General features: G+C 37.7%; 1 long non-coding RNA gene across 1 annotated transcript; it reads left to right on the forward strand.

Annotated features, from left to right (window-relative positions):
- Window positions 1–3,860: 3,860 nt before the first annotated feature.
- On the forward strand, window positions 3,861–7,452 carry LOC139588454 (uncharacterized). The gene is made up of 2 exons (XR_011678678.1): window positions 3,861–4,064; window positions 7,182–7,452. It is a non-coding gene; the product is annotated as an uncharacterized lncRNA (long non-coding RNA).
- Window positions 7,453–10,412: the final 2,960 nt, after the last annotated feature.

Here is a 10,412-nt window from a genome sequence, read left to right on the forward strand (position 1 = left end):
ATGGGGACAACTTCTGGCACTGATTTACAGAAACAATCTCTTGATGCCTCTCACTACTAAAACAATGTCATATAAACTCAGCATACTGATTAGCATGGAAGCATCTTAAAAGTAGCTGGATTATGATCCATGCATCCCCCTACTGGATTACTAGTCTAGAATTTCATAAACACTTTTGTGAGAGACTTTATTCTAATTTCCAACCTAATTTTATTTATGGACATGGAGCACATAAAGTATATCCAAAGGAAACAATTTAAAAATGTTCTGCCATAGTCAAGAAAAATGTGTATTTGCTTCAAGAACAGGAAAAAGTTGCTTAAAAACCAGATGAGGTTCATAAATCTGTTTCTTATTTATCTCTGTATGATTTCTTTGCAAAATTAATACAATTCTGCCTTGTGCAGTCAGTGCACAGATACAGAAAATGCACTTAGATAAAAGAGATGAATCTAGTTAGCACCTCAGTCAGTAGCACAGAATTTAATGTTATTTAATGTAAGTAGCATTCAAACGATAAGGTTTGAAGCTTACATGGACTTAATATATTTTAAAATATTTTTAATTGATTGGAACTTAGTAAATTATGCATCTTATTCTATTTTTATACAGATGGCCTTATTACTGACACAAATACTTATATCTATGCTCCAGTCTAAATTCTATATTACACTTTGTAGAAAAATAATGTCTTTTAATTTCATGTAAAGACATTGTAATTTGGATGAGATTAGAATATTTGCTTCTCCCTGCATTTAATTATTTTTTCTTTACATTATTTCTTCTCCATACTGTTTTGTTATTTTACAGCTATAAATTTTTTGTGTTTTTCTGCTGAATTGATAATTTCATATTGCATTTGATAGCTCCTTAGAAGAACTATGTTTTATGAATTATCCCTTTGGTAATCTCCTAGAGCCTTGATTAATATTTAAAGAACTTACTGAGAACAGCAAAGATATAATAGACTTTAAACTCTGTAATTATCCTATTTCACTGCTTGATATATGCTATGTGGCTATGAGTTTAGGTATTGAAGTACACAAATGGCTGAAACTGAAAGTTAGGGATTTACTTTTGCTGGTGAGTGCCTATGACATTGCAATATCTCCAAAATATTTTCAATGTCTGGAAAGTGTGTTTGAAATATGATGTCTCAATAGATAAAATTTCAGGCTATATGTTTCAGGGTGTTTTTATGCAGAAAGAGCAAGTATCACTTGGATAACTCTTAGTTTTGGAGCTGTTTGGGTCATCTTCACTTCTTAAGGACTGCTGCAAAGCACATCTGGAAGGAACAACATCTGCAGTTTGAGATCTAAAACATAATCCTTACACCTACCCCTGAGAGGATTCCCATGTGCCGCAATTAGTCACTCTTTGATTGCATTATTTACTTCCTGAAAGCACCTCCTTTTCAAGTTCCTCTAAGTCTGATAATTCCTTCTGAAATTCTTTCTTTTGTGACCTCATTACGTCTTTCTGAGAAAGGCACTCTGGAGACTTATGTTCAAACAATCTTTCATATTAAAAGAAGAGTTTTCAACAGCCATGTACAATGGCAGCTCTTGTTTTTCATGCTCTGTTGAGGGAATTATCTGTGGTCCTTTAGGGTTGCAAACAATTTAACAAATATTGTAAAGCTGAGGTATTTGTCCCCCAGAAATAGGATTAAACTACTGTCTCTCTTGTTTTCTTCTGCTTTACCTTGGTGATGTCCTTATTTTAAATATGTTTAAGTACTGTACCTTCTCAAGTGCTAATTGTGCAGTTCTCCAGAATAACGTGGCCTTAGTCTATTTTTTTTAAATAGTAACAGCAAAAGAAAATAAATGGGCATAATCATGTATTGAATGATCCTTGCTGTTGCTGATTTAAATGAGAAAAGAGTTAAACAGAGAGAAAAAGCAGAGAGGGAAAGAAAAGGAAGGGAAGAAAAGTTCTCTCTCACTAAAGAGCAGCATGATTTTTTGACCGTGAATCAGCAGACAGGAAATGCACAGCTAAAGTGTGATTTATATATAGTATTTTCTGAACTATTGTGTATCAAGTCTCAAGAATATTTCAACCTACACTTTGTACTGGAGAAGAGTTTGGCAAGGCACTGGGACAACCTAGGGGCAACCAGTAGCACTCTGGGAAGGCAGTTTATCACCTACTGGTAGATGCTTTGATCCATCAAATCCAAGAGTGTTCATCCACTACTTCACTATCCATGCTCAGTAGGCATGGAAAAAAACTACAGCCTGGAGCAAGGACCACAGAGAAGATCTGATACCCTCAGTCAACCCCTGCCAACATGCAGCAATTTCAGTGCACTTTCAGAGAGCACTTGATGTAATTCTGAGATTTTGCTTAAAATAAATCTAAACTTATATGTCTTTATAATTAGTTTAACACAAGTCTGTGTGATAACAAAATGCCACCAAAATATACATCCTGTCGATTGAATGTGGGAGAACATCAGGGTTTCACACAGAAATCAGAACTCATTCTAATAAAACTCAATGGGAAGCCAATTCTAATCACACAATTTAATTTTGGTCCTGAGATTAAAAACGGGGGGAAAACTCACAATTCATTAATTCCTACAGGAAATCAACTCTAGATTTAGGAAGACAAAAAAAAATGGGATAAAGAAAATATCTGAAATCAAATATAAATTGCACATTTGTGTTATAAATATTGATTTTAAAAAATAAAGGTTACTTTCTACTTAATGTCAACAATCCTACAGCTCCAAATATATTTACCCTAACAGACTGAAAAATCAGATACTATTACACAAAAAACTTTATTCAGTACTTTTAAAATGACCTGTTGCTTTAATGGCTCAAGTTGACACAGAAGTTATGAAAGATATATATAGAAACTCAAATATTACTTGATACCTCACATGTTGAAAGGTTAAGATAAAAATATATTCACCTTGCTAAGTTTGGGAGGGCAGAATTTTCTCTTGGTTTTTATTTGTTTCCTTATGACTTTCTTGTAGTGTGTGGTTCAAGTGAAACTTCAATCAGTGTTCAGAGATTTTAGTATGTCTGGGAGGTTAATCCTACCAAAATGCACTGACAAATATTTGGCAGCTCTATAGATTATGCATTTTTAGCTGTGTATAAACAAAATCACAAAATGAAATGTTATAGAGTTATTCAAGGATGAAACCTGCACAGTATGTAAGCAAGAAAATCCTTTTCTCATGTTTGACAAAGATCAGAAAGCTTCTGCTACATTCTATCCCAGTTTTTATATACACAAATATAAAATTCCAAGTATTTTTCATGTTGTTAAAGACCTCTCACCAGAACATTTTTACTTGTTTGTCATGTGAAATGGGGAGATTTCTTTGACCCTTAGTGTGGGGAGATTTCCTCAACCTTTAGAGTTGGATTTGTCTGTCAGTGCCCCAGGAAAGATGTGACTTGTGCCCAACCAGTCTGTCAGTGTCCTGTTATGGGGACACTGTACTGAGCAATTCTGTGCTAAAATCCTAATTATCATCTAAATCCTACATCATCATCATCTGAACAGGACTTGTGAATCAAGAAATAAATGGTATAAATAAACAAGATTATTCTTCTGTGAGAATACAACATACAAGATAAACTTCTTATTGAACAGTGGCCTGGTGATGTGGTCTTTGTTTCCATGACTGCTTCTGCTTTTCAATATTTAATATAAAATATATTAATCTGTCAGGGATTAGCATCTCAAATGCTTCTTCCATTCTCTTCCAGTTGAAAGATTCCCTCTGGCAGCAATTCAAGCAGCAAATTGTAAAGGTGGCAAACCAGTATGAGAGGGACAGTGATCAGCTGTTCTACCTAGAACTCAGTCCAACAGTTTCTGCTGCTAGTACTGCTGAGAGCAGAAACACATCGACTTTCTTGTTCTCTCTTTCTACAGGTCCATCCCTGCTGGTCCTTCCATTGTCCTGTAGGCTCTGAAAGCCTTGGTTTAGATTGTGCTCTGAACTCCAGCAGTAGGAGATTTTTGTCCATGACCATGAAAGTTCTTGCATAAACTGCTGTCCAACAGGAAGCTAGGATTTCCAAAATAATGTAAGATGTCTTTGCCTGCTGATAGTTGTGCCTTTTTTTGCAATCGCAGCTCTGAGGCTTGTACATGAATGAAGGGTAACTGACTGATCCAATGTATCACATAAATTCACCAGCATGATAACCTCACAAATCACAGCATTCCCAATGTAAATAGAAAATTTTTTTTAAAAAAGCCAAAAAACAAAAAACCAAAACCAGAAAATTAAGAAAACCCCAACGAACACACACCAAAACTCAAACCAAACAATGAAACCTAAACTCTAGGATTTTCCACACATCTCTAATGAAAGCTCAAAACACCCTCACCCAATCTTCTGTACAGAGAAAAATGTTTTTCACATATTCAGGGAAGACATTCAGTGTAAATCACAGAATGATAGGATAACTCAGATTGGAAAGGACTTGAGTCAAAACTCCTCAAATCAGGGAAGAGTTGTGAGATCAAATCAGATTGCTCAGAGATTTATATAGTTGGGCAAACACCTAAAGTTGGAAACTTGGTAAAAAAAAATCTTTCTTTGGACAACCTCCTTCAAGGCTTTATTATCCAAATTTATTATTTATTATTATAAATGTGAAAGCATTTATTCTTGTATCTGATTAGACACTCTTGTTTATGACAACTCTTATTTAAATTAATATCCATTGTCTCTTCCTCTCCTGCCTTCAACTGCTGTGATGAGCCTGGCTCTGTTTACTTGGTGACTTTCTCCCTAATATTCAGCTCCCTTAAAGCAGCATCTTTTCTCAGCCAAGAAGTCTCTCAGCCTCTCCTCATCAAATGTTATCCTATATCCACAAATATCCTATATCCTATATCCACAAATAAATGACAGTTTTAATTCTTCTATTGTAGTGTTTAGAGCATCCATTTTATATTCCAAAGTTCTCTTTAGGAGAATATGAAAGCTAGATTAATGATAAAATTGAAAATTAGAAAGATGTATAAACATACATGTTCAGACACTGTGATTTGATCAAAAAAAAGAAATTGAGTGATTGTCTAGAGTGGACTTAGTAGTCACGGAACTTTTTATGCTTCAATTCTGTGGCTTGTCCTTATTTCTAATTTAAGTTAATAAGTAATGAATTGTATAAAGTTTTCCATGATGCTCTTCCAATTAAGTTTATAAAAGAATCATGATTTCATCTTTTCTCTAGTTCATGGTCATAAGTATGTTCTAGTTCCCCTTGTGCAAAATATTCAAAAGGTCTGTGGTTTGCATGAACCCTTTTAACATTTTAAAGTTCCCTGCCTTCACCCTTACTTGCCAGTGAGTGTTGGCTTTGTCTGAAATAGGGCTAATCTTTTTACAGTAGCTAGTATGGCTCTGTGTGTTGGATTTGTGCTGGAAATTATGTTAGTAACACAGGGATGCTTCTCTTATTGCTGTGGAGTGCTTGCACAGAGTCAAGGCCGTTTCCACTCCTCACCCCACCCTGCCAGTACAGCAACCAGGGTTGCACAAGGAGTTGGGAGGGGACACAGCCAGGACAGCTGACCCCAACTGACTCAGGGGATATTCCAGAGCATGTGGCATCATGCTCGCCATATAAATCTGGGGCAAGAAGAAGAAAGAGGAAGAAATTCTTCCCCAGTGAGCATCAGGTGTGAAGGAGTCCTGGTTTCCTGGGCAGGGCTGAACACCTGTCTACCCATGGGAACTGGTGAATTAATTTCTTGTTTTGATTGGCTTCCACACCTAGCTTTTGTTTTACCTGTTAAACGGTCTTCATCTCCACCTTGAGTTTCCTCACTTTTGCTCTTTGCATTCTTTCCCTCTCTCTACCAGTCAGGAGTGATCATGCAGCTGCATGGTGCTTAGTTGCCATGGAGAATCCAACCACAACCGAGAGAAGGGAAAGTACTTAATACCACTAACTTAAAATTATTTTAAAAGCTACACTTTTGAGATTGCAAGATTCTGTAAGACATATCAGAGTAGGATGAGACTGCACCTAACATTTCACCCCTCGTCTCATATCTCTGTATATTTTGTGTTGAGAAATGGATATAAACCCATTCATTTTAGGAATAAGTGCATCATTTATAAAAAAGCCTGGCTGCATCTACATTTAGTAACTGTGTTGTGAAATTCCTGATAGTTAAAGGAAGTTCTCACAGACAGCTGAGAATGAATCATAAGAGAAAGTCTGTAACATTCTCCTGCCTTTGAAGACTTTATATTCTCCACTGGAAATGCTTTTAGCCAACATAAACTGTCAATTTCTGATTTTAAACACAGCCATCCAGCTGAAAGTGCATTCAAAACATTGTTCAAAAAATACTCCTTTTTGCTTTGTACTTTCAGTTTTAAAGGTGTGGGTATCAAAGGAGAAAGAGCCTACAAAAGAGCCCTGCAAAGTGTGTTACACAGTAAGAAGCCCATACCTGAAGGGAGTCAAGAAGAATCCTATAGGTGTTCTTGATCTACAGTTTTAGTGAAGGGAAGGGTCACACTCTGGAAACATTTATAGTTCTGACACCCTCTGGCTAGAGTCATATGGTTGCTAGGGTTGTTGAACTGAGTAGACCAAGAAAACCAAGGCTGATTCAGCTCCAGCAGCAAGACTGGGCACATTTTCTCAGTATGCACACAGACAATTGCCTGTATTTTATACACACATTTTATGCATCCCCCTGGCAAGCCACACAGATCAGCACAGGCAGAAAACACATCACACATGCAAGTAGAAACAGCATCAGTAGCCTTATCCTATTTCCCTCACAGGCTGAGCAGGCTGAAGATGCATTAGTGAGGAACATGTCTATGTACATCTGTGTGGATATTGTGTCTGTATCTGTGATGCACATCTCCCCAGGAGCTGGCCTTACAGTCTATGTGCTAATTAGAGCCCTCATGTCCTCACTCTCCCAGCTGCTGGCCCCCAGGCTCTCAAAGCCCCAAGGCACACAGATACACACACGTGTGTAAGCCTGCACTGCAGAATGCATCTGGCAGGACCTGTGGCCTCCTGGACTGGAGGGCCCATGCTGGAGCAGGTTTGCTCCTGAAGGTCACACCCTGTGGAAGGGACCCGAGCTGGAGCAGTTAATGAAGAGCAGGGTCTGTGGAAAGGACTTGTGTTGTAGAAGTTTCTGATGGTCTCCTACAGGATGAACCCCATGCTGGAGCAAGGGAAGAGTGTGAGAAGTCTTCCCCATGAAGAAAAAGGAGTGACAGAGATAATGTATTATGGACTGATTGCAGAACCCATTCCTCATCTTCTTGTGATGCTGGGAAGGCAGTGCAGGTAAAGAAAACTGTGAGTGAAGTTGAGCACAAGAAAAAGGGAGGGATGAGGGAAGGTGTTTTTAAGATTTATTTTTTACTTGTCATTATTCTATTCTGATTTGATTGGTAACAAATTGCATTAAATTCCCCAAGTCTGTTTTGCTCATGACAGTTATCACCGAGTGATCTATCCCTGTGCTTATCTTGACCTGTGAGTCTGTTTCTGGTTGAGGAGGGGAGTGATAGAGAAGCTTTGTCAGGCACCTGGCATCCAGTCAGAGTCAATCCACCATGCTCCCCCAAAGCATGCTGTAAAAATATTTGTACATTCCCAAAATATTCTTCCTCTGGATTCCATACTGTGTTCCATATACCTAGGCTGTCACCATGGTCAGTGTGAAAGGTGAAGAGAAGCTCCCACTGTCTTACGGTGGTGAGTGTAACCTGGTCCATGGGAAGGAAACTCTCCTGAGATGCACTTGGAAATGTGCATTCCCAGAAAGGCGCATTTCCATTCCCAGAAATGGAAATTTTCTCTGACTGGTTTGTCGAGTTACCCCCACCTGTCTTTGTGCCTCTGTATGCCTCTGTGCATGTAGATCAGAATCTTTTATCATAAAACTTGCCACTGCAGGGACCTCAACCAAAATTGAGATCCCCTAAAAGACATTTTTCAGCTTTCTCTCCCCCTAAAACACCTAAGCATCCATCTGATATTTCAATAAGGGCTTATGTCTTTTTTGTGTTCATAGACATGCTGAAACATCTGCCTATTGAAACTGTGGAATGAGTGGCTCTGTGGTTCTCAGCAACATTCCACCAGGTTCACAAGTAAGGCATTCTTCATCCATATTACTTTCACAGTAGACAAAAGAAAACTTACTGCTAGTTCATTTTTCCTTATTGGCTAAAATAGGAAATCTAATTGGTTAAAAAAGGAAATCTAATTAATTAATTTAGGAAATCTAAATTAATTTTCCCCATTTTGGTAGGATTTGAACTTAAAGACATCTTAAACTCAGAGACAAAGTACCCCCCAAAATAATTACACTGAAGAATAAAATGCATGCTAAATATACATAGTCAAGAAACAACCAACAGAAACATCATCCCTGTAAAATAACATAAGGGTTTGCTATCATAGAAAATGAAAAATTTCAAGCTACAAAATTTCTAGAAGAGAAATTCATGTACCCTTATCTATACTTTGTGTTCCCCAAATATGTCACTTCAATGATCTGAAAAATAGAGAAGCCTTTTTTTGCTCTTTGGATTGTCAAAACTCCAGTATTAACTTAAAAAAAAAAAAAAACCAAACAAAAAAAACCCAAACAAAAACAAAAACCCAAACAAACAAACAAATCCTAACTACAGAAGCATAGAACATGCAGACTCTACCAAGAATGAAATTGAATCTGGGTTATCCACTTGGTCAACTGGGGGTTTTTGAGAACTCTTAGCTGAGTAAAAATCATCCACTTTTTAGGCAGATACTAATTTCTTTATATTTTCCTGTAAGAACCTGTAGTTAACAGTTCTGTTCCCCTAAAAATTGCTTTAATATAGAGGTGAAAAATAATTAAATCATAAAGATTAAAAAAGAATGTATGACTTTGACTTCTTACTATAGACCTTGTAGGCATCTGAAAATGTCTTAAAACTGTTTAGAGACATAGTGGAAAGGGAAAGGGAGCATAATAAAAAAAATATTAAAAATCCAACACCCTACTGTCTTGTCTTTGTTCTTTGAAGACAAATAACGAGACTAAACTTTTCTTTTGGATATGGAAAGAGAAATGGGAAAGAAAACTTATGTATCTATCAATAATGAAGTCACCAGATAGAAGGCTTTTGGGTATGTTTAACAGAGCACTGGAGGGAGAGGAAGAAGGAGAGGGAGAAAGAGAGGGAGAGGGAAAAAAAAGGAAGAGGGAAGAAGAGAAGGGGAAAGAAAACCAAAAAAGATAACAAAAAAAATTGAAAACACAGTGATTTCTGAATTAATAGAAGTGGAAGGGACTTGAGAAAAGAAAAGAATCAGGATATCAGTGTTCATCTTGTTCTCAGTACAAAACCATCTTAATGATACATCCTTCTTCTTCAAACATGACATATGCTCATCAATGACTGGAAAAATCAAGGGTTAATGTTTGCTGTTAGAATTATTTCAGTTCTAATATTAAACTCCCATAATATATCAAATAGAGATGCTATTTTGTATCAATACACTTTTTCTTCCATTTAGGCTTTTTTTGTATTGGCTGAGCTGGAGCTCATTTTCCCCAGCAGCCCTCACAGTGCTGTGCTTTCCCTGGTAGCTGCAGAGGAGCTGATAACCCTCTGATAACCCTGCAGGGCTTTGGCTGCTGCTGGGCAGGGCTGGCACAGCTCCAGCGCTGGCTCCCAACATCCCGGCACCATCGGGGGCTGCGGTGGGAAAGGTCCTGGGAGGGGGCACAGCCAGGCCAGCTGGCCCAGACCAACCAAAGGGCCATTCCACACCTGTGACAGCTCAGCTGTAACAGCTGAGAGAGGAGCAGGAATGGAGGGGTGTTTGTTATCGGCAGTGTTGGCCTTCTGGAGTGAGTGCTCCATGTGCTGAAATCCTGCTGCTGGGGAAGTGGATGGACACCACTCACTGATGGGAAGTAGAGAATAAGCTTTTTTCTCTTTGTTTATCCCAGTGCAAACTTTTGCTTTTTTGCTTTTGTGAACTACCTTATCTTAACCTACAAGTTGTTTTCCACTTTATTTTCTCCACTCCGTCCAGTTGGTAGGCACTTTGCATCCAGGCAAGGTCAACCTACAGTGTAGTTCAGCTTGGAAAGACAAGTATTAGCACAAGTTTCCTTGTTTCAAGCTGCTGAATTACTAATAAAACATTATATCCATTTTGTCACAGCAATATGGCTAGAATTTCTCAGATTGGGTACCTTGAGTACACCAAGAATGCAAAATCTTAAAAATCCTAAAAATACTTCAGTATTTTTAGGCTTTCTTTTCTCCTTTTGCCTTCAGTCTCACAAAGCAGAATGACAAAGACCAAATACATGTGGCAAATACATTTTACTTAAATCTAGAAAACAAATCAGAAATCCTCTCTCCCATTCTG

Source organism: Agelaius tricolor, unplaced genomic scaffold (genome assembly GCF_023055355.1).
Source record: "Agelaius tricolor isolate 1412-34295 unplaced genomic scaffold, bAgeTri1.0.p SCAF_3, whole genome shotgun sequence".
In the NCBI taxonomy this organism is placed as follows: domain Eukaryota; kingdom Metazoa; phylum Chordata; class Aves; order Passeriformes; family Icteridae; genus Agelaius; species Agelaius tricolor.